The following is a 24,573-nucleotide window of genomic DNA, read 5'->3' as shown; positions in this document are numbered from 1 at the left end:
ACAAAACACACTGTTACACAACACACAACTCATCCCCTACACAAAACAAACTGTTACACAACACACAACTCATACCCTACACAAAACACACCGTTACACAACATGCAACTCATCCCCTACACAAAACACACTGTTACACAACACGCAACTCATACCCTACACAAAACACACTGTTACACAACACGCAACTCATACCCTACACAAAACACACCGTTACACAACACGCAACTCATCCCCTACACAAAACACACCGTTACACAACACGCAACTCATACCCTACACAAAACACACTGTTACACAACACACAACTCACACCCTACACAAAACACACCGTTACACAACATGCAACTCATACCCTACACAAAACACACTGTTACACAACACGCAACTCATACCCTACACAAAACACACTGTTACACAACACGCAACTCATACCCTACACAAAACACACTGTTACACAACACACAACTCATACCCTACACAAAACACACTGTTACACAACACGCAACTCATACCCTACACAAAACACACCGTTACACAACACGCAACTCATACCCTACACAAAACACACTGTTACACAACACGCAACTCATACCCTACACAAAACACACTGTTACACAACACACAACTCATACCCTACACAAAACACACTGTTACACAACACGCAACTCATACCCTACACAAAACACACCGTTACACAACACGCAACTCATACCCTACACAAAACACACCATTACACAACAGGCAACTCAACACCTACACAAAACACACTGTTACACAACATGCAACTCATCACCTACACAAAACACACTGTTACACAACATGCAACTCATACCCTACACAAAACACACCGTTACACAACATGCAACTCATCACCTACACAAAACACACTGTTACACAACATGCAACTCATCCCCTACACAAAACACACCATTACACAATACGCAACTCATCACCTACACAAAACACACCGTTACACAACATGCAACTCATCCCCTACACAAAACACACCGTTACACAACATGCAACTCATCCCCTACACAAAACACACCGTTAAACAACATGCAACTCATCACCTACACAAAACACACCGTTACACAACACGCAACTCATACCCGACACAAAACACACCTTTACACAACATGCAACTCATCCCCTACACAAAACACACTGTTACACAACATGCAACTCATCCCCTACACAAAACACACCATTACACAATACGCAACTCATCACCTACACAAAACACACCGTTACACAACATGCAACTCATCCCCTACACAAAACACACCGTTACACAACATGCAACTCATCCCCTACACAAAACACACCGTTAAACAACATGCAACTCATCACCTACACAAAACACACCGTTACACAACACGCAACTCATACCCGACACAAAACACACCTTTACACAACATGCAACTCATCCCCTACACAAAACACACTGTTACACAACACGCAACTCATACTCTACACAAAACACACTGTTACACAACATGCAACTCAACCCCGACACAAAACACACTGTTACACAACACACAACTCACACCCTACACAAAACACATTGTTACACAACATGCAACTCATACCCTACACAAAACACACTGTTACACAACACGCAACTCATCCCCTACACAAAACACACTGTTACACAACACGCAACTCATCCCCTACACAAAACACACTGTTACACAACACACAACTCATACCCTACACAAAACACACTGTTACACAACACACAACTCATACCCTACACAAAACACACTGTTACACAACATACAACTCATACCCTACACAAAACACACCGTTACACAACACACAACTCATCACCTACACAAAACACACCGTTACACAACATGCAACTCATCCCCTATACAAAACACACTGTTACACAACACGCAACTCATCCCCTACACAAAACACACCGTTACACAACACGCAACTCATCCCCTACACAAAACACACCATTACACAACACGCAACTCATACCCTACACAAAACACACTGTTACACAACATGCAACTCATCACCAACACAAAACACACTGTTACACAACACACAACTCATACCCTACACAAAACACACCGTTACACAACACGCAACTCATCCCCTACACAAAACACACCATTACACAACACGCAACTCATACCCTACACAAAACACACTGTTACACAACATGCAACTCATCACCAACACAAAACACACTGTTACACAACACACAACTCATACCCTACACAAAACACACTGTTACACAACATGCAACTCATACCCTACACAAAACACACTGTTACACAACACGCAACTCATCCCCTACACAAAACACACCATTACACAACACGCAACTCATACCCTACACAAAACACACTGTTACACAACATGCAACTCATCCCCGACACAAAACACACTGTTACACAACAGGCAACTCATCCCCTACACAAAACACACCATTACACAACACGCAACTCATACCCTACACAAAACACACTGTTACACAACACGCAACTCATCCCCTACACAAAACACACTGTTACACAACACACAACTCATACCCTACACAAAACACACCGTTACACAACATGCAACTCATCCCCGACACAAAACACACTGTTACACAACAGGCAACTCATCCCCTACACAAAACACACCATTACACAACACGCAACTCATCCCCTACACAAAACACACTGTTACACAACACGCAACTCATCCCCTACACAAAACACACTGTTACACAACACACAACTCATACCCTACACAAAACACACCGTTACACAACATGCAACTCATTCCCTACACAAAACACACTGTTACACAACACGCAACTCATACCCTACACAAAACACACTGTTACACAACACGCAACTCATACCCTACACAAAACACACCGTTACACAACATGCAACTCATACCCTACACAAAACACACTGTTACACAACACGCAACTCATACCCTACACAAAACACACCGTTACACAACACGCAACTCATACCCAACACAAAACACACCGTTACACAACACGCAACTCATACCCTACACAAAACACACCATTACACAACAGGCAACTCATCACCTACACAAAACACACTGTTACACAACATGCAACTCATCACCTACACAAAACACACTGTTACACAACATGCAACTCATACCCTACACAAAACACACTGTTACACAACAGGCAACTCATCCCCTACACAAAACACACCATTACACAACACGCAACTCATACCCTACACAAAACACACTGTTACACAACACGCAACTCATCCCCTACACAAAACACACTGTTACACAACACACAACTCATACCCTACACAAAACACACCGTTACACAACATGCAACTCATCCCCGACACAAAACACACTGTTACACAACAGGCAACTCATCCCCTACACAAAACACACCATTACACAACACGCAACTCATCCCCTACACAAAACACACTGTTACACAACACGCAACTCATCCCCTACACAAAACACACTGTTACACAACACACAACTCATACCCTACACAAAACACACCGTTACACAACATGCAACTCATTCCCTACACAAAACACACTGTTACACAACACGCAACTCATACCCTACACAAAACACACTGTTACACAACACGCAACTCATACCCTACACAAAACACACTGTTACACAACACGCAACTCATACCCTACACAAAACACACCGTTACACAACATGCAACTCATACCCTACACAAAACACACTGTTACACAACACGCAACTCATACCCTACACAAAACACACCGTTACACAACACGCAACTCATACCCAACACAAAACACACCGTTACACAACACGCAACTTATACCCTACACAAAACACACCATTACACAACAGGCAACTCATCACCTACACAAAACACACTGTTACACAACATGCAACTCATCACCTACACAAAACACACTGTTACACAACATGCAACTCATACCCTACACAAAACACACCGTTACACAACATGCAACTCATCACCTACATAAAACACACCATTACACAACACGCAACTCATCACCTACACAAAACACACTGTTACACAACATGCAACTCATCCCCTACACAAAACACACCATTACACAACACGCAACTCATCACCTACACAAAACACACCGTTACACAACATGCAACTCATCCCCTACACAAAACACACCGTTACACAACATGCAACTCATCCCCTACACAAAACACACCGTTACACAACATGCAACTCATCACCTACACAAAACACACCGTTACACAACACGCAACTCATACCCGACACAAAACACACCGTTACACAACATGCAACTCATCCCCTACACAAAACACACTGTTACACAACACGCAACTCATACTCTACACAAAATACACTGTTACACAACATGCAACTCATCTTCTACACAAAACACACTGTTACACAACACGCAACTCATACTCTACACAAAACACACTGTTACACAACACTCAACTCATCCCCTACACAAAACACACTGTTACACAACATACAACTCATACCCTACACAAAACACACCGTTACACAACACACAACTCATCCCCTACACAAAACACACTGTTACACAACATACAACTCAGACCCTACACAAAACACACCGTTACACAACACACAACTCATCACCTACACAAAACACACTGTTACACAACACACAACTCATACCCTACACAAAACACACTGTTACACAACACACAACTCATACCCTACACAAAACACACCGTTACACAACACACACCTCATCCTCTACACAAAACACACTGTTACACAACATACAACTCATACCCTACACAAAACACACCGTTACACAACACACAACTCATCCCCTACACAAAACACACTGTTACACAACATACAACTCATCCCCTACACAAAACACACTGTTACGCAACACGCAACTCATACCCTACACAAAACACACCGTTACACAACACGCAACTCATCACCTACACAAAACAGAGATTTGGGTCAGTGGGTGTCGGGTGAGCGGTGGTTGAACTCTGACCCTGCCGGTCACCTTGCTCCTTGAGCCGTTTGGCTGCTTGGCGATCCGGCAAACTTGTGTACTGCGTACAGCATTTATCATCGCCATCGAAGTGGGTTCATCATCATCATCGAAGAAGTGGATTCATCATAATCGAAGTGGGTTTATCATCATTGAAGTGGACAGGCCAAGTGGAGACAATGCCTTCAGTAAAGTTCATGCTCTCGCAGAAAGGCACAAGAACACCGATGGTCGGCCAGGGTTTATTTTGCTGTTTAGCCAAGAAGATCCCCCGAATTGTGATGATACACCGTCTCGCGCAGGCACACACACGCGGGGGCCGTGACGGCCGGCGATCATCCGTCGGGCGGCCCCACCACAGCAACTCGGCCACTGTCCCGGCACCACCCTACCCCCCTCCTTCTCGCACAATTCGCGCGGCTGCGTTTTTTTTGCTGTCGTTGAAAGGAAAAAAAAGCCGCAGCGACTCCCACGCGGAGCTGCAACCGGCGAGGAGTGAAGACGCAGGGGCGAGAAACCCGAATTCCACTTCGCGCCCAATGCCACCACTCCCCACCACCACCACTCCCCACCACCACCACCACTCCCCACCACCACTCCCCACTACCACCACTCCCCACCACCACCACTCTCCACCACTCCCCACCACCACTCCCTACCGCCACCACTCCCCACCGCCACCACTCCCCACCGCCACCACTCCCCACCGCCACCACTCCCCACCACAGACAAAGATCCCCCGGGCAGCCTCTAACAGGCTGCTGGGGCAAGCGCTGTGAGCGAGCGCCTATGAAGGCCGGCACTGTGGCACACGAGGGGGTGGGTGGGTGGCCAGCACCACGCCCGGCCGCATTCGTCGAGCCAGTGGCGATGCTGACACACCGCACCAGGTAACTTGTTTGACGCTGAGTCGACCTCGGGGAGGTCCAGGACATGTTCCGATAATCGTCACTGGTTTTGTTGGTCGGAGCGCAGCATAGTGCGCTAACCACTGCACTACCGCTCCCCACCACCAACACCCACCACTACCCCTCCCCACCACCAACACCCACCACCACCACCCACCACTACCGCTCCCCACCACCAACACCCACCACTACCCCTCCCCACCACCAACACCCACCACTACCCCTCCCCACCACCAACACCCACCACTACCACTCCCCACCACCAACACCCACCATTACCACTCCCCACCACCAACACCCACCACCACCACCCACCACTACCGCTCCCCACCACCAACACCCACCACTACCCCTCCCCACCACCAACACCCACCACTACCCCTCCCCACCACCAACACCCACCACCACCACCCACCACTACCGCTCCCCACCACCAACACCCACCACTACCCCTCCCCACCACCAACACCCACCACTACCACTCCCCACCACCACCACCCACCACTACCCCTCCCCACCACCAACACCCACCACTACCCCTCCCCACCACCAACACCCACCACTACCACTCCCCACCACCAACACCCACCACTACCACTCCCCACCACCAACACCCACCACTACCGCTCCCCACCACCAAACACCCATCACCGTCTGAGGTGCGGCCGCTTCAACAGCGCTGCACCGCCCCCCAGAGAGCAGCGGGTCTCAGCCCGGGGGACGAGTGGGGGGTGAGGGGGGGCGGAGGCTGCGGCATGGATACCGTGCAGGAGAAATGTGGAATATGCGTGGAGATCGTCGGTGCCACGTTGCGGCAACATAGCAAGCTGATGTACAACGTGGAGCGCACGGCTTACTAACACGCAGCACACTTACACACTAGATGCAAAGTATACCTTACCAACACAAAACACACTGATACACTGATACACAACATGCAACGCATGCCTTACGAACACTAAACACACCTATGTGCAACGTGGACCACATTGCCTTACTAACACCGCATTGACTAGATTTGTGGACACGTGGTCTCTCTGTGGCCTTCGTGACCTGGAGAGGGGGGGGGGGCAATCAAAGCAAACAGGTTGAGAACCTATGCTCCAGAAGCTTGTGGCACCAGGGGCCGGTGGATCACGATAGGATGGGAGTCTTTGTACATATGTCGAGGGTGCTTACTCGTCGATGAAATGGTGTTTAGACGGGGAGTACAGCAAGCAGGTTTATTCACGAAATATTTATTGGGATTATTTTATGTTACTTAAAAGAATAACTCCGCTGGGTGGCACGGCGAGGGTGTGGTTGAGAGTCGCGGTCGCGAGGTCGCGGGTTCAAATCGCACTTACGGTCCAGCATAGCCAATCATCATCACCCTGTGGGCCAATTGAACGAGTCCCGATGCACGCAGCACTGTAACGAACCTCACCGTGCGTATCGGAGGTGCGGGGAGTGATCCTCGCCACGACGAAGTGGACTTATCACCCGCTCGACTTCTGCCCGGCACAGGTCCTCAGTGGGTGCGAGAGCCGCTCCCAGTGCCCGGTCGATGGCGGGGGAGAAACTTTCACCTTGACCGATCGAGCGACAGAATCCCCCCCGCCCCCTCCTCTGCCGAGTGGCTGTGTGCGGGACACGGCAACCGCCCTGACGGGACGTAGCCCTCACGGCGTGGGAGAGGAGAGCGCTCTTGGGGAGTATTTGCGGCTACGGCTTCCTCCCCGGGGGCCTCAACTTGAGACGGCAGCTCGCGGGGCTAATCCCCGATTTAGAAAGTGGCGGTGTAAATCTGGGCGGTTAAACGCGGAGGTGATGCGCCAGCTGCGCGCGCGTGAATCGTCACCGCCACCACAACCACCACCATCACGTCTCTCTTTCTCTCTCTCGCTCGCTCTCTCATTCTGTGAATGGATTATCGCGAACTCTTCGAGCGGCTTGGTGGGACGGGGCAAACGCGAGGGTCGCGTTATTTCGGTCGCGTCCAAGCGGCTATTTGCGGAGTGAGGGTGGAAAACGCCAAACGGCGGCTGCCCTTTTTTCACTGAGCTCTGGCGAATCTCAAAACATCCGCCGCGAGTGTCCCTCTGGCGGGGCCCCAGTCTGGTGGACACCCCCCCCCCCCCGGTTTGGCGGGGTCACGGTTTGGCGGGGTCACGGTCTGGCGGAGTCACGGTCTGGTGGGGTCACGGTCTGGCGGGGTCACGGTCTGGCGGGGTCACGGTCTGGTGAGGTCACGGTTTGGTGGGGTCACGGTCTGGTGGGGTCACGGTCTGGTGGGGTCACGGTCTGGTGGCGTCACGGTCTGGTGAGGTCACGGTCTAGCGGGGTCACGGTCTGGCGGGGTCACGGCCTGGTGGGGTCACGGTCTGGTGGGGTCACGGTCTGGTGGGGTCACGGTCTGGTGGGGTCACGGTCTGGTGAGGTCACGGTCTGGTGGGGTCACGGTCTGGTGGGGTCACGGTCTGGCGGCGTCACGGTCTGGTGAGGTCACGGTCTAGCGGGGTCACGGTCTGGCGGGGTCATGGTCTGGTGGGGTCACGGTCTGGTGGGGTCACGGTCTGGTGGGGTCATGGTCTGGCGGGGTCACGGTCTGGTGGGGTCACGGTCTAGTGGGGTCACGGTCTGGCGGGGTCACGGTCTGGCCAGGTCACGGTCTGGCGGGGTCACAGTCTGGTGGGGTCACGGTCTGGCGGCGTCACGGTCTGGCGAGGTCACGGTCTAGCGGGGTCACGGTCTGGCGGGGTCACGGTCTGGCGGGGTCACGGTCTGGTGGGGTCACGGTCTGGCGGCGTCACGGTCTGGTGAGGTCACGGTCTGGCGGAGTCACGGTCTGGCGGGGTCACGGTCTGGTTGGGTCACGGTCTGGCGGGGTCACGGTCTGGTGGGGTCACGGTCTGGCGGCGTCACGGTCTGGCGGGGTCACGGTCTGGCGGAGTCACGGTCTGGTGGGGTCACGGTCTGGCGGGGTCACGGTCTGGTGGGGTCACGGTCTGGCGGGGTCACGGTCTGGCGGGGTCACAGTCTGGTGGGGTCACGGTCTGGTGGGGTCACGGTCTGGCGGAGTCACGGTCTGGCGAGGTCACGGTCTGGCGGGGTCACGGTCTGGCGGGGTCACGGTCTGGTGGGGTCACGGTCTGGTGGAGTCACGGTCTGGCGGGGTCACGGTCTGGCGAGGTCACGGTCTGGTGGGGTCATGGTCTGGCGGAGTCACGGTCTGGCGGGGTCACAGTCAATTGGATCCCCCCTAGGTCTGGTGGGGTCACGGTCGTCGTTTGCACAGTCAGAAGTGGCGAGTGTTCAGATACCGGTTTGAGCATTGAACTCAGCCTATCAGCCGTCCAGAGATTTTTTTTCTCTCCAATAAAGTGCCATTTGGTTGAAGCACGCAATAGCTTTCCCAAGCCTGGCCTGGTTGGCAAGTTGGGATTGTGGTCTAGGATGTGTAGTAGTGTTTTAGTGCCACTTCTTAATTTGATTATTAATTTTAGATTTTTGTTTGCTAGTAGGGGTTTGATTGACTTGGTAGCGGCTGTACAAGGTGGTTCAAAAAAATGCTAACACTTCCGAGATTTGCAACAATACCACATAGACATGTGCCTCCGGGCTCTGGAGACCACTTGGATAAGACTCCAGGCACGCGTTGACAATGATGGCGAACAAGTGGAGACTCTTTGACTTTTTGAAGCTATTAACACAAAATTGTTATCACGTTACAGTTTATTATCCATTCTTTTTCCATGAAAAACGACAGTCCCAAATAAGAGATTACATAGTCATCCTCTCAGCCGACAAGGGCAAAATTATTTTCAGGTTGTTGAAGAAGTCTGTACACAGAGGCGTAGCTAGAATATTTTGCGCCCGGGGACGAACTATAAAATTGGCGCCCCCCCCCCCCCCCCCGTTTAATCACATTTTCCTATTACATCGAATAAGGAATAACAATTTTAATGAAACATTGTATTTAAAGGAGCAAATTTATAGAAATTATATTACATGGCTCACTCAGTCACTGTCGTAGACTGGTTGACATGGTCTACAAAAGATACATTTTTCTTGATTTCACTGTCGCAAACTGGTCAATCACGTAATCAAAATCTGTTTTTTCCAATGTTTCTCTTTCAACGCTAAGAAGAGCAAGATCACTGAGACGATCTTGTCCCATTAAAGCCGCAAATACGACAAAATAAGTTTCAATTTGCTGAACGACCGCTCACAGCTTGCAATTGAAACTGCTATTGTTAATAAAATTTGCAGTGAAATTCGCAAATTCAGAAATATGTCGTCTCCATAAAACACAATAAAACCAAGAAGATCCAAAGGAGTTTCTGGTAGAACTTCATTCTGGTTACTGAGCAGCATTTTGCAATCTCCAATTTCTGTGAAAAGTTCGTGGCCATTGATGTCGGTGTCATAGAAATTTCCAAAATCTGTGCAATTTCGACGAATTGCATCGACATCTGTGTCGGATAGAAGAGTTTTGACGTCCAGCAGAAATCCAAATTTTGTGTTCAGGTCTTTTAGTCGTAAAAACCGTGTTGACATCTCCTGTTGAAGTCGATAAAATACACTTCATAACGCGCACAATTTCTTCTTCTGCTGAAAGTCCTGCATCTCTTGCCAGTTCTCCTGGCATCTTCCGACGTCGCCTAATTCTTCTGTCCACATCGATCCCCCAGGCTGTGCATCTTGTTTTGGCGTTTTCTACAGCAACTTGGCTCAAATCATCACGAAGCTTGACAAATTCATGCTCCAAAGATTTAAGATCAGTTGCTGCTTCCTTGAAATTCATAGTAGGATCCTGTAAGCGCTTCTGAACACGATCAATTTTTCCAAGAATGACATTCCAGAAATGTAATAAAACTATGAAGTTAAAATTGAATACGCATGCTTGTGTAGTGAGTTACACCTGTAACTGTTCTGCATCACTTCTGGTTTCAGGCGTCATAGTTACGTCCTCCGATAATTTGTCTAGCAGCCCTACTAGTTCATCCAGTCCTTCATAGATAGCTTTACCAGCTTCTGATCGTGCACTCCAGCGTGTTTCAGATTCCCGCTTTACTGTGATGGGCACAGCTTTTTTAAACTCTTCCCAACGAATTGTTGAACGAGAGAAAAACAAATATATACTTTCAACTGTTCCAAAAAATGTGACGACAAGTGGATCCTGTTAAGCTGAGTGTACTCCTGCTAAGTTTAAGCTGTGGTTGTCACAGTTGACAAACAATGCTCTGTGATTTTTGTCACATATTCGTTGTTGAAGGCCGGATATATGCCCAGTCATCACAGCAGCATTGTCATAACATTGTGCCCGACAGTCGGCTTGAGGTATGTTGTCAGATTTCAGTCTCTCGACGATGACTCTTTCTAGGCTTGCTGCATCTTTTGCATGTATCTCGATATAACCTAAAAATTATTCTTTGATAGTTACTTTTTAGTTTGAAGATCCACATCCACAAATCTTATGACCTGAGAAAGCTGTTCCCGATGGCCTAGATCAGGAGTTGAGTCAAGTAAGATACCGTAGTACTTGTTTTTCCTGATATCACTCAACAATTGGTTCTTTACAGTCGACGCAAGTATGTGGATACATTCATTCTGGATTTCCGGTGACAAATAAGAAACTGATCCCGGATTTTCTCCTGCGTGCTATACGTGTTTTGCTAACAATGGGTCACACTGAGCAACGAGTTTGATCAGCGCGAGAAAGTTTCCAACATTTTTATCCTCATCCGTATTCAAATTTTCCGCGTACCAAAATGTAATTACATGACATGTAGGCTGTGTGTGGCGGGATATATAAACTTTTAGGTTGAGGTGTAGATTTGTGCAGTAGTTTCAGGCTGCCGCGCCCGCCGCAATAAGTTATAATGTAAAGTTGTAAGCCTCATTTTGGCGCCCCTTTACCTTGGCGCCCGGGGACATATGTACCCCCCTGCCCCCCCTAGCTACGCCTCTGTCTGTACATGAGCCAGATTTTACAGGTAGGAACAACAGGTTGTGAGTTTATTTAAGAAGTCTGTACATAAGCCTACTTCTAGCCCCAGTGGTCTAATGGATAACGCACTGGCCTCCTTAAGCCAGGGATTGTGGGTTCAAGTCCTACCTGGGGTTGCTGAGAAAAAGCTGTTCATTTTGTAAAATCAAGATGTCAAGTTTACGAATCTGATCATGAAAAACCCAAATGGCACTGTGCCAAGAGAAGATAGTTTTAAATCAGTGGACGTTGGTGACAATTATCAACATGAATAAAACAGAGGGGACGAAAGGGGAAAAACATATAATTTGTTTTTATTGTGAGTTTATTGAAGAAGTCTGTACATAAGCCAGATTTTCATCATGCTACTTGTAGCCCCAGTGGCATAATGGATAAGGCACTGGCCTCCTAAGCCAGGGATTGTGGGTTCGAGTCCCACCTGGGGTAACTAAGCAGCTAATGTGCATTTTGCAAGGTGAATATTTATACAACATGTGGTCATTTCACTAAGTTTACAAATCTGATAATGTAAAACATCATGCCACTGTGCCTTTAGAAGAGAGTTTGAAATCTGTGTACTTTGGTGACAATTATCAACATTGATAAAGTAGAGAGGAGGAAAGGGGAAAATACTTATCCATTTTGCAGGTAGGAACAACAGTTGCACACTGCCCACCAGGGATTATTTGTCTGTCTGTGGTGCATTGCCACGCCCTCGATTTGTATTTCATAGAGCGCTTCGGGCCGGCTCAGCACCGCGTGACACGGATCGCACGAATGCGCTGTCCAACCAAGTTCCTACCTGCCCACTCTGAAGGAACGTGTTTATTGTACGTGGTTTTGTCCAAGATGACAGTGGCATTGCCCTTGTCGGCTGAGAGGATGACTATGTAATCTCTTATTTGGGACTCTCGTTTTTCATGGAAAAAGAACGGATAATAAACTGTAACGTGATAACAATTTTGTGTTAATAGCTTCAAAAAGTCAAAGAGTCTCCACTTGGCCGCCATCATTGTCAACGCGTGCCTGTAGTCTTCTCCAGGTGGTACCCAGAGCCCGGAGGCACATTTCTTGTGGTGTTGTTGAAAATGTTCAGCAGTGTTAACATTTCTTTGAAGCGCCCTGTATAACGGTGACATACTACGTATGTGTGTATTTAATTATTTATTGTGTACCTGGTGCTCTAACTGCTGTGTAAAAAGTCACGTGTAGAAGCATTCGCTAAATAAATTACATGCGCATGTGGTAGACTTGGGCCTGGTTTTCAATGAAGGTTTTCCTGAAACCGAACGGGGTTCAGTGCCTACCCAGCCACACACCACGCTCACAACCACCCAGCCACACACCACCCTCACAACCACCCAGCCACACACCACGCTCACAACCACCCAGCCACACACCACGCTCACAACCACCCAGCCACACACCACCCTCACAACCACCCAGCCACACACTCACAACCACCCAGCCACACACAACGTGCACAACCACCCAGCCACACACCACCCTCACAACCACCCAGCCACACACCACGCTCACAACCACCCAGCCACACACCACCCTCACAACCACCCAGCCACACACTCACAACCACCCAGCCACACACAACGTGCACAACCACCCAGCCACACACCACCCTCACAACCACCCAGCCACACACCACCCTCACAACCACCCAGCCACACACCACACTCACAACCACCCAGCCACACGCCACGCTCACAACCACCCAGCCACACGCCACACTCACAACCACCCAGCCACACACCACCCTCACAACCACCCAGCCACACACCACCCTCACAACCACCCAGCCACACACCACGTGGGGCTAGAGAACTGCCTGCGTCACCGTCAGCGGCTCTCGCTTCTTGCGTAGCGCGGGCGACAAAGGGCGCCCCCCCTCCCCCCGAGTGCAAGAGACGATACGAGGTGAGGGGGGGGGCTCGCGTCCACTCTCCCCTTTCGTAGCCCGGCGCCTCAGGGCCCCCCTCCGGAACCGTGCGCCCCAGAGCAGTTGCACCGCCTGCGTACTCGCTTAGCGACTCCGTGCACACTCTCCAAGATTTGAAAACCGCGACCCGATTACGATCGTGAGCCGAGCGCTCCGATCGCCGTGGTGCGGCCGTGTGGTCATCCAGAACCGAGGCCGTACGACAACAGCGGACGCAATCTTCAGATCCAATAACAAAAAAACAATACGAATGTAATAACTCGCTGTAGAAGCGGGCAGACAGCCACCAGAGACACACTACCACGTGGCACCCGGAGCCCCACTCGCGCGTGGCCCCTCTCTCTCTTCGTTCCGTGTCTGACCCCGTGTCTCTCCCCTTATTTAATGCCTGGGTCACGTGGTACACTCCAGCCAATCCTCAATAGCCAGCGCCGAATGTTCCAGATCCCCCATCAACTCCCGGGACCACGCCCCTGACTTGTCTTCCCATTGGCTGAGGCCAAGACCAGCGAAACCAATCACCTAGCTGACATCCCGTGATCACGCCGAGGCCATGCTCCCAGGCTCTCCCCCCATTGGCTGTAAAGCGGGACCGGCAAAGCCGATCACCACGTGAATCCGACATAGGCTCTTATTACATCACCCCCCCCCCCCCTCCCGGTGAAAAAGTCAGTCGTCTCGGCTGGGAAATGGGTGACAAGCCGATTCCATAAAATTGCTTATTAGGGCGTCAAAGACGCATTAACCATGAAGGGGCGAAATGGGCGTCTATGCGCCGAACAAAGATAAAATTCACCCATGAATAAACAGACATACATTAGGGCGCCCCTGCAGCGCGGTAATCAATGCTATCGAAACGGAAGAGATTTTGACCGCGTACGCGACGCGGGACCCTCTCCGCTTCCTGCGCACGGTCGCCTTGCCGCCGGATCAACAGGAGGTGGTTGGCATGAAGAAGAAGAAGGAGGATTTCCGATTTCGGTCGTGTCCAGGTCAGGTCCCGTTGGAGGAGGGACGGCGGGGGTCTCATCAGCCCTCAAAACCTGTTCATCTGTGGGTGGCACAACAAAGTCCCGCTGGGGATCAACGGGCGAGGCAAGCGGCATATTCGGCACAGCAGACCCCGGCAGGTCAACAAGTGGAGATGAGGTGTCGGCACGTGGTTCAACGTAGGGTTTGAGTCGCGACGAATGGACGTACCACCGACGTTTTTCGTATTGGACGCGAACACTCTGTGGGTTCCGAATGTCCACCAACGTCACAGGCCCCCGCCAAGGCCTGTGCAATTTAGGGGATGTGCCCACCGGCACCTGAGGGCAGTGGAGCCATGCCAGATTGCCCACCGATCAGGGCATGTGGGTACGCGATCGACGCGCACACCTCTCGTTCCTTGCCTGCGTACGGGCCGTCGCACATCTGGTGGCCTCTCGCGCCTCTGTAACCCGTTCAAGCAAGTCCCGTACATGATCAGGCAAGGAAAGGGACGGCTGTTTCCTCGGCGTACCGAGTTGTACATCAATGGGGGGTACGTTCTCACGACCATACATAAAAAAAAATGGCGAATATCCAGTGGACGCGTGCGGAACCATGCGGTATGCCGCTAAGACGCCCGGTATGTGCAAGTCCCAATCGGTCTGCTTTTCACTCACCGTGTGACAAAGCACAGCCGAAAGGGTGCGGTTAAATCGTTCCACCATGCCGTCCGTTTGCGGATGGTAAGGGGAAGTGCGGATTTTCTTTGTGCCCAGCGCATCGCAAACATCCTTGAGCAATTTGGAGGAGAAGTTACGTCCCTGATCTGTGAGCAGCCTCTCGGGTGCTCCTTTATCCATGACATAACCATTCACGAAAGCATCGGTGATGGACGCGGCCGTCTGGTCAGGCAGAGGCCAGGCCATAGGCCAGCGAGAAAAATATTCTACCCCGACAAGAAGGTATTTGTTGCCCCTAGCCAATGGAGGGAACGGCCCGAGGATGTCCAGAGCAACTAATTCGTTTATACAGGATACCTCAATGGAACGTAATGGCGGCACATAATGTTTACGAGGCGGTATCCTCTTCGCACAATCATGGCATGACCGGACAAAGTCGTTGACGTCTGCCGTCATGCCGGGCCAAAAGAAATCCTTCTGCATTGCGGCCAAAGTCTTCTGCACGCCGAGGTGCATTAGTTTGTCAGTGTGCAGAGCACGAAGCAGGTCATGGCGAAGGGATGTAGGCACGACCAGGCGTGGTCGGTCAGGCCCCGGAACATCCGCCACTTTCATCCCGCCAATTGAGCTCTCGCTTTCCCGATCAATTTCCGCAGCAGAGCCAGAGAGGCATCGGCCTCCTGCTCGCGTAGCCAAACCAAGTGCGGCAGCCGCAGGGTGTCATCAGTATCCACTGGCACATCCTGGCCGTCCTCGTTTGACATCGCCCCCATAACCGGACAGGGCGAGGTAAGCGGCGCCCCACAGCGGTGCCCCACAGCGGTGCATACCCATCAGACAAGTGCACGGGGGAATGGGTGGTAACCTGGAGAGTGCGTCCGCATTGGCGTGGCGAGCACCCTTGCGGTACGTGATATCGAAGGAAAATTCCTGCAACGATTCCAACCACCAAGCCAATTGGCCTGATGGTTGGTCCAATTTCAACGAGTATTGCAAAGCCGCGTGATCAGTGCGAACAAGGAATTTCCTTCCATATAGGTACGATCGCCAAAAGTTCCCGCCTTGTCACGCAATATCCTGTTTCTGCCGGGGACAGAACCCTGCTGCCGTATGCAACCACTCGTTCAACTCTGTTCAAGGATGAACGGCTGGGAAAAGTCTGGGTAGTCGAGCGTAGGCACCGTGGTGAGGTGATCCCGGAGCGATTGAAAAGAGCATTCCTCCTCCGGACCCCATTTAAACCTTTGATTTTTGCCCGTCAGAATATGCAGTGGTTTAGCCAGTGTGGCAAAGTTCTTAACAAGCCGGCGATAGTAGGATGCAAAGCCAATAAAGCGCCGAACGTCACCCACCGAAGTGGGTGTAGGCCACTCTCGGACACATCGCGTTTTATGAGGGTCAGTGGACACGCCGTCCGAACTGACAATATGACCCAAGTAACGGACGGAGTGTTGCAAAAGGTGGCATTTATTTGGTTTAAACTTTAGGTCAGCCGACCGCATCCTCTGAAAGACAGTCTCCAGGCGTTGGAGGTGTTCCTCGAACGTGCGGCTAAAAACGATAATATCGTCTAAATATATGAGGCATGTCCCCCACTGTAGTCCCGCCAGTACCAGTTCCATCAGGCGTTGGAACGTCGCCGGAGCCGCATTTAAGCCCATGGGTAAGTGGTTAAACTCAAAGAGGCCTTGTGGCATACGGAATGCCGTCTTGGGTTTTGACGCGTCATCGAGGGCGAGCTGCCAAAAGCCGGATGACAGATTGAGGGTGGAGAAAAATTTTGCCCCTGACAAAGCGTCCAATGAGTCATCCATCCGTGGTAAAGGGTATGCGTCCACCACGGATATCTTATTCAACCGGCGGAAATCTACGCAAAATCTCGTCCCACCATCCTTTTTCTTAACCAGTACCACCAGCGCGCCCCACGGACTGTTGGACGGCGAAATAATATCCGCCGCCAACATATCGTCTACCGCGCCGCGCACGTGTTCCCTTTCTGCAGGGCTCATGCGATGCGGATGCATACAAATCGGAGGTGTTGCACCGGTGTCAATATGGTGCGACAAAAGCGACGTACGGCCGAGATCCAAATCATTTTTACTGAAAACATCAGCATACTGTAATAACAACGAATGCAAAGCAGTCCTCTGCGCGTTTGATAAAGATGCATTTTCCCCGCACAAGTCCGCGATCCACCGTACCTGTGAACAATCGCGTGGCGGTCCATCGGTGGGTGTTTTAATTTGTGGCTTTCCGTCAAAAGTGGCGAAATCGGTAGTGGCGTGAGCAAATACCGATCCAGCCGGGACAACGACCCGGTCGGGTCCCCCATTCAACACCTGTATGAACGGGGCCTGACCCGGCCGTACGATTGTTTGGGCCGCCACCAAGGAAAAAGATTTAGACACCGAATTCGACGGGGATAATAACACACCCATCATACCATCCTTAACCTGAAGGGGTTTACCGTAACGCAGCGGGATAAGCATTTGTGAGCCTGATGGAACTTCTACTGTGGCAGCGACCATGGCGTTAACAGCATTACCCGGTGGCGAACGGTCCAGCAGGGAAGGCAGGAACGACGTCCTACGACCCCCCGGCATTTCTAAACAATCCTGGTCGACCAGAATCTTAAGTGGCATGCGGCGCAAGAAATCGGTGCCTAATAGGCATGGGACGGCCAGTGAGCGCGAGATCAAGACCGATCCTTTGGTGGTAATATTACCAAAAGCAATACGCACATCGACTTGACCGAAAATACCCATTAACCCGGCGGATTCGCGACATGGGAATAGACAAAAGATGAAAAATAACATCAGAAATGATGGTGGCAGACGCGCCAGTGACAACCAAAATACGGACGTCGATGCCCTCGATGGTACCCCGTACCGTCGACGAACCCGACGCCGCAGCCACAACCCTACGAGCCAATTTTTTCCATTGTGTAGTAGAGCGTGGTAATGACACCGAAGAATCACAATTATCATTGGAAGTGCAACTACGTGTGCGAGTGGATGAATGATGTGACACGACCTGCCGGGTGTCCGATTTGCGCCAACTCGCCCGAGGGTGTCGCGGCTCCAGCCCGGCGGAGGAGATGGAGGCCCACTCGGCGGAAGCGGCGAAGGCAGAGGTCGGCAGTGGCAGTCGCGGGCAAAATGGCCTCGTCGGCCACACTTGAAGCACGTGGCCGTCGTCGGCCGGCGGTCGGTCGACCCGGCCCCCGCACGTGGTCGGCTCACGTAGTCACCACTCCGGTCGTGCAGCCGCCGTCTCGGCATTCAGTGCGGAACAGCAGCTACCACCTCGTCGTCGCCGGAGTCGTCGGAGCAGTGGACGACCCGTCGTGGAGACCACCCTAAAGGTGGGCCGTCGATTTCAGGTTTCCCCGTCCATGCCGCCATCTGATCCCAGCGCTTGATGTTAAATTTAGCGTCCAAGCAGCGCGCCACCCATCGCGATGTAAGCGGTTCATGGCCGCATACCGGCAGCGAGATGTTGAGTTCCTGGGACAGCTCCAGCATACGGGAAAGGATGAGAGGATCGAGGTGATCAGCTGTCGCGTCGGGGTAAGCGGCCATGGCCAACGCCACCAGCGCCCCCCGGTAAGCCAAGGGTGACTCCTCCGATCCTCGACGACGTGACATAAATTTTCTCGTGGCTGCCGTCGGTGGGTCATAAAACTCCGCCATTTCTGCGAAAGCATCACGAAGCGTCTTCTTCTTGGACGCCGGGATGGATCGGAAGACCGCCAGGGAAACATCGTCCAGCATCGTGGGCAGCGCTTCCAGCGCCTCCGCCTCCGTCCATCGCACGGATCTGAAGGCCGACTTAAAGCGCCACGTAAAAGCACTCCAATCGCCCCCGGCGATAAATTCCTTAATCTGTGGAAGCCGATGTTCGCGGTGGCAGGCAGACGCCGCGAGCGTCTCCACGTGCGCTTCCCGCGTTCTGCGCGTCTCCGACAAAATAGCGTCCGGCGGCCGCGTGGTGGCAGCCTCGCGCAAGATGGCGTCGAAAGGCTCCGCCGCCGCCGCCCCCTCCAAGATGGAGGCCTCCCCCCGCGTGGCAGGAGCAATGGCGGACGTCGTTTCCCGCCGAAGATCCTGGTCCTCGGCATCGAGCTGAACCGCAGGCGGCCGACCCAGGCCCGTAGAGGACGCGACCGCCGTCACCAGATTGAGCAGAATCGCGCGGAGCGACTCGATCTGCTCCGCCATCAGCCGCCATCCTTCGTCCGCCCTTGAGGTGGTTGCCTCTTCCTCCCGTGGGCGATGAGCGGCGTCGAGGAGAGCGAACGTCGGAGGCAGAGGAGCCGTAGCTCCTAGCAGATCGTCGTCGTCCATCTCCACAACTTCCTCCGATGGATGGCCGGGTGGGTTCTTCTTTCTGAGGTGCTTGGACATCTTGAAGATCGTCCAAACGGTCCCAGAAGAACTTCTGACACCAATGTAATAACTCGCTGGAGATGGCTTGTAGAATCGGTCATTTTATTTGACTTCTTGCAGTTCACAAACACTCCCCGTTGCTGGCAGGCAACGGGAAGCGGGCAGACAGCCACCAGAGATACACCACCACGTGGCACCCGGAGCCCCACTCGCGCGTGGCCCCTCTCTCTCTTCGTTCCGTGTCTGACCCCGTGTCTCTCCTCTCTCCCCTTATTTAATGCCTGGGTCACGTGGTACACTCCAGCCAATCCTCAATAGCCAGCGCCGAATGTTCCAGATCCCCCATCAACTCCCGGGACCACGCCCCCGACTTGTCTTCCCATTGGCTGAGGCCAAGACCAGCGAAACCAATCACCTAGCTGACATCCCGTGATCACGCCGAGGCCATGCTCCCAGGCTCTCCCCCCATTGGCTGTAAAGCGGGACCGGCAAAGCCGATCACCACGTGAATCCGACATAGGCTCTTATTACACGAAGATGGAGACATCGTGGCGGTGACGATGCACTACTCCGCACTGCTTACGACGCGGTCATCTGCTGGCTTGGCCACCTTGACTGTGAGATTGTGAGTGTGAGATTGTGAGTGTGAGATTGTGAGTGTGAGATTGTGAGTGTGAGATTGTGAGATTGTGAGTGTGAGATTGTGAGTGTGAGATTGTGAGTGTGAGATTGTGAGTGTGAGACTGAGTGTGAGACTGTGAGATTGTGAGTGTGAGATTGTGAGATTGTGAGTGTGAGATTGTGAGTGTGAGATTGTGAGTGTGAGATTGTGAGTGTGAGATTGTGAGATTGTGAGTGTGAGATTGTGAGTGTGAGATTGTGAGAAGCCGTCGAGGGCTATCGCCGCGCCTCGCGGGTTTCTTGAGCTGCGAATTTTAAATAAAGAAAATGTGTTTGGTCTGCTGCTAGCGCGAATTCTTGCGGCTTTAGCATCAAGGGGTTCCTGTGAGCCACCACTCCTCCCCCAGCAACTTGGAGAGAGGAGAGAGAGAGAGTGACACGGGCGCGCGAGTGTGAAGTGGGTGAGTGTGAAGTGGGTGAGCGTGGGGTGAGTGTGAAGTGGGTGAGCGTGGGGTGAGCGGACGTGAAGTGGGTGAGTGTGAAGTGGGTGAGCGTGGGGTGGGTGAGCGTGGGGTGGGTGAGTGTGAGGTGGGTGAGCGTGGGGTGGGTGAGCGTGGGGTGAGCGGACGTGAAGTGGGTGAGTGTGAAGTGGGTGAGTGTGAAGTGGGTGAGCGTGGGGTGAGCGGACATGAAGTGGGTGAGTGTGAAGTGGGTGAGCGTGGGGTGGGTGAGCGTGGGGTGGGTGAGCGTGGGGTGGGTGAGCGTGGGGTGAGCGTGACGGGAAGTGGGTGAGTGTGAAGTGGGTGAGCGTGGGGTGGGTGAGCGTGGGGTGGGTGAGGGTGAGGTGGGTTGGCGTGGGGTGGGTGAGCGTGGGGTGAGCGGACGTGAAGTGGGTGAGTGTGAAGTGGGTGAGTGTGAAGTGGGTGAGCGTGGGGTGAGTGAGTGTGAAGTGGGTGAGCGTGGGGTGAGCGGACATGAAGTGGGTGAGTGTGAAGTGGGTGAGCGTGGGGTGGGTGAGCGTGGGGTGGGTGAGCGTGGGGTGGGTGAGCGTGGGGTGGGTGAGCGTGGGGTGGGTGAGCGTGGGGTGAGCGGACGTGAAGTGGGTGAGTGTGAAGTGGGTGAGTGTGAAGTGGGTGAGCGTGGGGTGAGTGAATGTGAAGTGGGTGAGCGTGGGGTGAGCGGACATGAAGTGGGTGAGTGTGAAGTGGGTGAGCGTGGGGTGGGTGAGCGTGGGGTGGGTGAGCGTGGGGTGAGCGTGACGGGAAGTGGGTGAGTGTGAAGTGGGCGAGCGCTTCATCTGCGATGCGTCTCTGGGGCAGAGAGAAACGCAGGCCGAGCGCGCTGCCCCCCCCCCCTCAAATCCACCCACTGAAATGCCCCAAATCCACAGCATGAAGAGACATCCGCAGCGAGAAGCACCACCGACGGAGCTGCTGGCTGGGGGGGGGGTCAGCCCCCCCTCCTCCTTCACCTTTCTCTCCTGAACCACCGCTGAGACGAGGCTCAAAAGAAAGCTGTCTCTGGTGTGGACCAATCAGTTTCAAGGACAATGCATATATTATCAGTGTTTTTTGTTTGCATTCTGAACACAAGTATTGTGGTTAATGCCAACATGATTCCTTGTGAAAGGTTTCAGTTTTGTTGCCAGAAAAAACGGGAAACCCTATTCTTATATTTTGGTACTGGAAAAGCAGGTAAAATGATGCAATTGTGTGTTATTTTACCATTTCTACCCCGTTCGAGCAGAATATCCAGAAATGGTAAAGTTATGTCAGCTTCCACTTCCATGGTGAACAGGATGGATGTTGAGATGATTTAGAAATGCGTTCAGTGTATCTTTGCCGTGTGGCCAGACCACCAATGTGTTATTCACATTTCTAAACCAATCAGATGGTTTTAGTGTGGAGAGAAAAACCGGAGGACCCAGAGAAAAATCCACGCGACCACGGGGAGAGAGAGACACGAAAACTCCGAATATACAGCAGCAGCAGGCGTCAGGGTCGGGATCGAACCCACGACCTCCTGCATACCAAACGAGGTAGTTAACATCTCCAAGCTTCCACGATGATGAAGTGAGAGAGAGAGAGACGCAAGCTCAAAATATACAGCAGCAGGGTGCCACTCGAGGTCGTCTCCCGCTCACGGCCAACACCGGTGACGATTACCTGAACCGGTCCTGGACCTCCCCTGGTCGACTCAGTACCTGATGCAGTGTGTACATCTTCACACCAGGAAAACAAAGGCGGCCGGGCGTGGTGCTGGCCACCCTCCCCCTCGTGTGCCGTGCCGGCCTTCATAGGTGCTACTCGCTAACAGCACTTGCCCCAACAGTCTGTTAAGGCTATACGGAGATCCTTGTCTTGTTTGTTCTAAATGCATTTCATTACAATCCTAGTGCCCTGTTTTCTTACTCGGGCAATGACTGCGAATTACAAACTTAAAACATATTTCACTTGCATCGAGTAAACATAGGAAATGTAAATTAATGCATTAAAATCCATAAATAAAGTAGTTTTTGGGGGTTAGATCGCGTAAATATAATTGTGTTGTTAAACCTGCCACCACCCGACACAGCCAATTAGTGAGGTTCGTTACGTAGACAACTAGCGCAGAGGAGCAGTGTGAGCAACCATGAGGGGGCGAACAGAGGGAGGTGCGAGCGAGTTGACAGTCAAGGATGACGTCATGTCACGGGTGCTGTATGACGTACCCTTCGGGAACAAAGGCGGGTCCGAGCCAGGGGGAGGAGCTGCCAAAGGGGGTACTGAAGGGGGCTACCCCGGGACGAAGGCGTGGTCGTTGTGGGGAGCCAGGGCTAGGATTGGCTGCAAGGGGTCTCTCCCGCCTCGTCACCGGGCGGTGTTGGATGAACCCCCACTCCGGGTAGACGAGTGGGAGAGCTCAGGGAATAGTCGAGAACAAGGTCCCGAGTACGGAGTCAGGATCGGCTGAGAGAGGGTTCCCGAGTGAGAGGATAGCCGAAGGCAGGACCAGCTACTGGGGAGAGTCTGGGGTGAAGGACCAGATCGAGAGCACCGACCTCTGGTGTGAGTTTGAGAGTTGAGTGCAGCAGTGTTCAATAAACGGCAACAGCCCTTCGAGCGTTCCTCGTCTGCGCATGGTTCTACTGCACAACACGAGTACAGCACCACCGGTGTGATGGAGAGTAAACCCACAACATTTACAATTCGAGTGTCGTGATGTTTCGCCAGTAATTACAACCGGCATCATCAGGCGGACAGCCAGCATTGTGGTAGAAATCCTCCCCCTGTCTCGGTCTTAAATAGAGGGGGGGGGGGGGATAAATGTGACGTCGTCACCCGTGAGCCAATCAGGTGCGAAGGCCAGACGACGGGGGGGGGGGGGGGTTAATGAATGCACACGAATTACAACGAATATCCACTACCGGGTGGGTTATTCATCTTCATTCGCCTGTCCGCCTTTGACGTCAGGAGGTGGGAATTTCTCGCAGCCCCCATTGCGAGCCGACCGTCGCTCTTCGGTGGTTGCCGTTGGCTCTCCGCGACGCCTTGGGTCGATCAAAGGGGGAGCGCGTTAAGGGTGTTGCTTTAGTTCTGGTTCGATGGCAAACTTTCGCTCGCGATACCAATGTTCACTCACGACCGAAGGCTCACGCGTCTGCCCCCACTTCCAGACATCGAAACGATCCCTGACAGGTTTAAACCTTGCTCTGTTCTGTCGGGGCAAAGGTTAAACAAACGTGCGTGGTTTTAGCGAATGCTGAACGCTGACACGGCGTTTAACTGCCCCCCCCTCCGATTGTAGCACGCGTCCTGTATTCTTGGCTTCATTGTAACAACCTTGCAGGTTTGCCTTCAAGAAATGTTGATGCGCGGACACACCGCACGTCGTCAACTAAACCCAGGGACATGCGGTCCCCACCAGACGCCTTTCACCAATATCTACGGGACTTTTTTTTGGCCGTATCAAAGTGTGAAAAAATATTGTTCACCACTGGCTCAGGAACCACCAACAGGGATGAGGACTGCCCCAAAGCAAATCCTATAAACAGACATCAAACGAGCACAGGACACGCTGGGTCA

The 24,573-nt window shown here is 52.2% G+C and overlaps 1 non-coding gene across 1 annotated transcript; it reads left to right on the top strand.

The window, feature by feature from the left end:
• Nucleotides 1-12,268: 12,268 nt before the first annotated feature.
• On the top strand, nucleotides 12,269-12,341 carry TRNAR-CCU (transfer RNA arginine (anticodon CCU)). The gene has a single exon. It is a non-coding gene; the product is annotated as a tRNA-Arg (tRNA).
• The last annotated feature ends 12,232 nt before the right edge of the window (nucleotides 12,342-24,573 follow it).

Source organism: Lampetra fluviatilis, chromosome 28 (assembly GCF_964198595.1).
Source record: "Lampetra fluviatilis chromosome 28, kcLamFluv1.1, whole genome shotgun sequence".
Classification (NCBI taxonomy): Eukaryota; Metazoa; Chordata; class Hyperoartia; order Petromyzontiformes; family Petromyzontidae; genus Lampetra; species Lampetra fluviatilis.
Note: the sequence above shows the minus strand (reverse complement) of the source record. Positions and strands in the feature narration are given on the sequence as shown.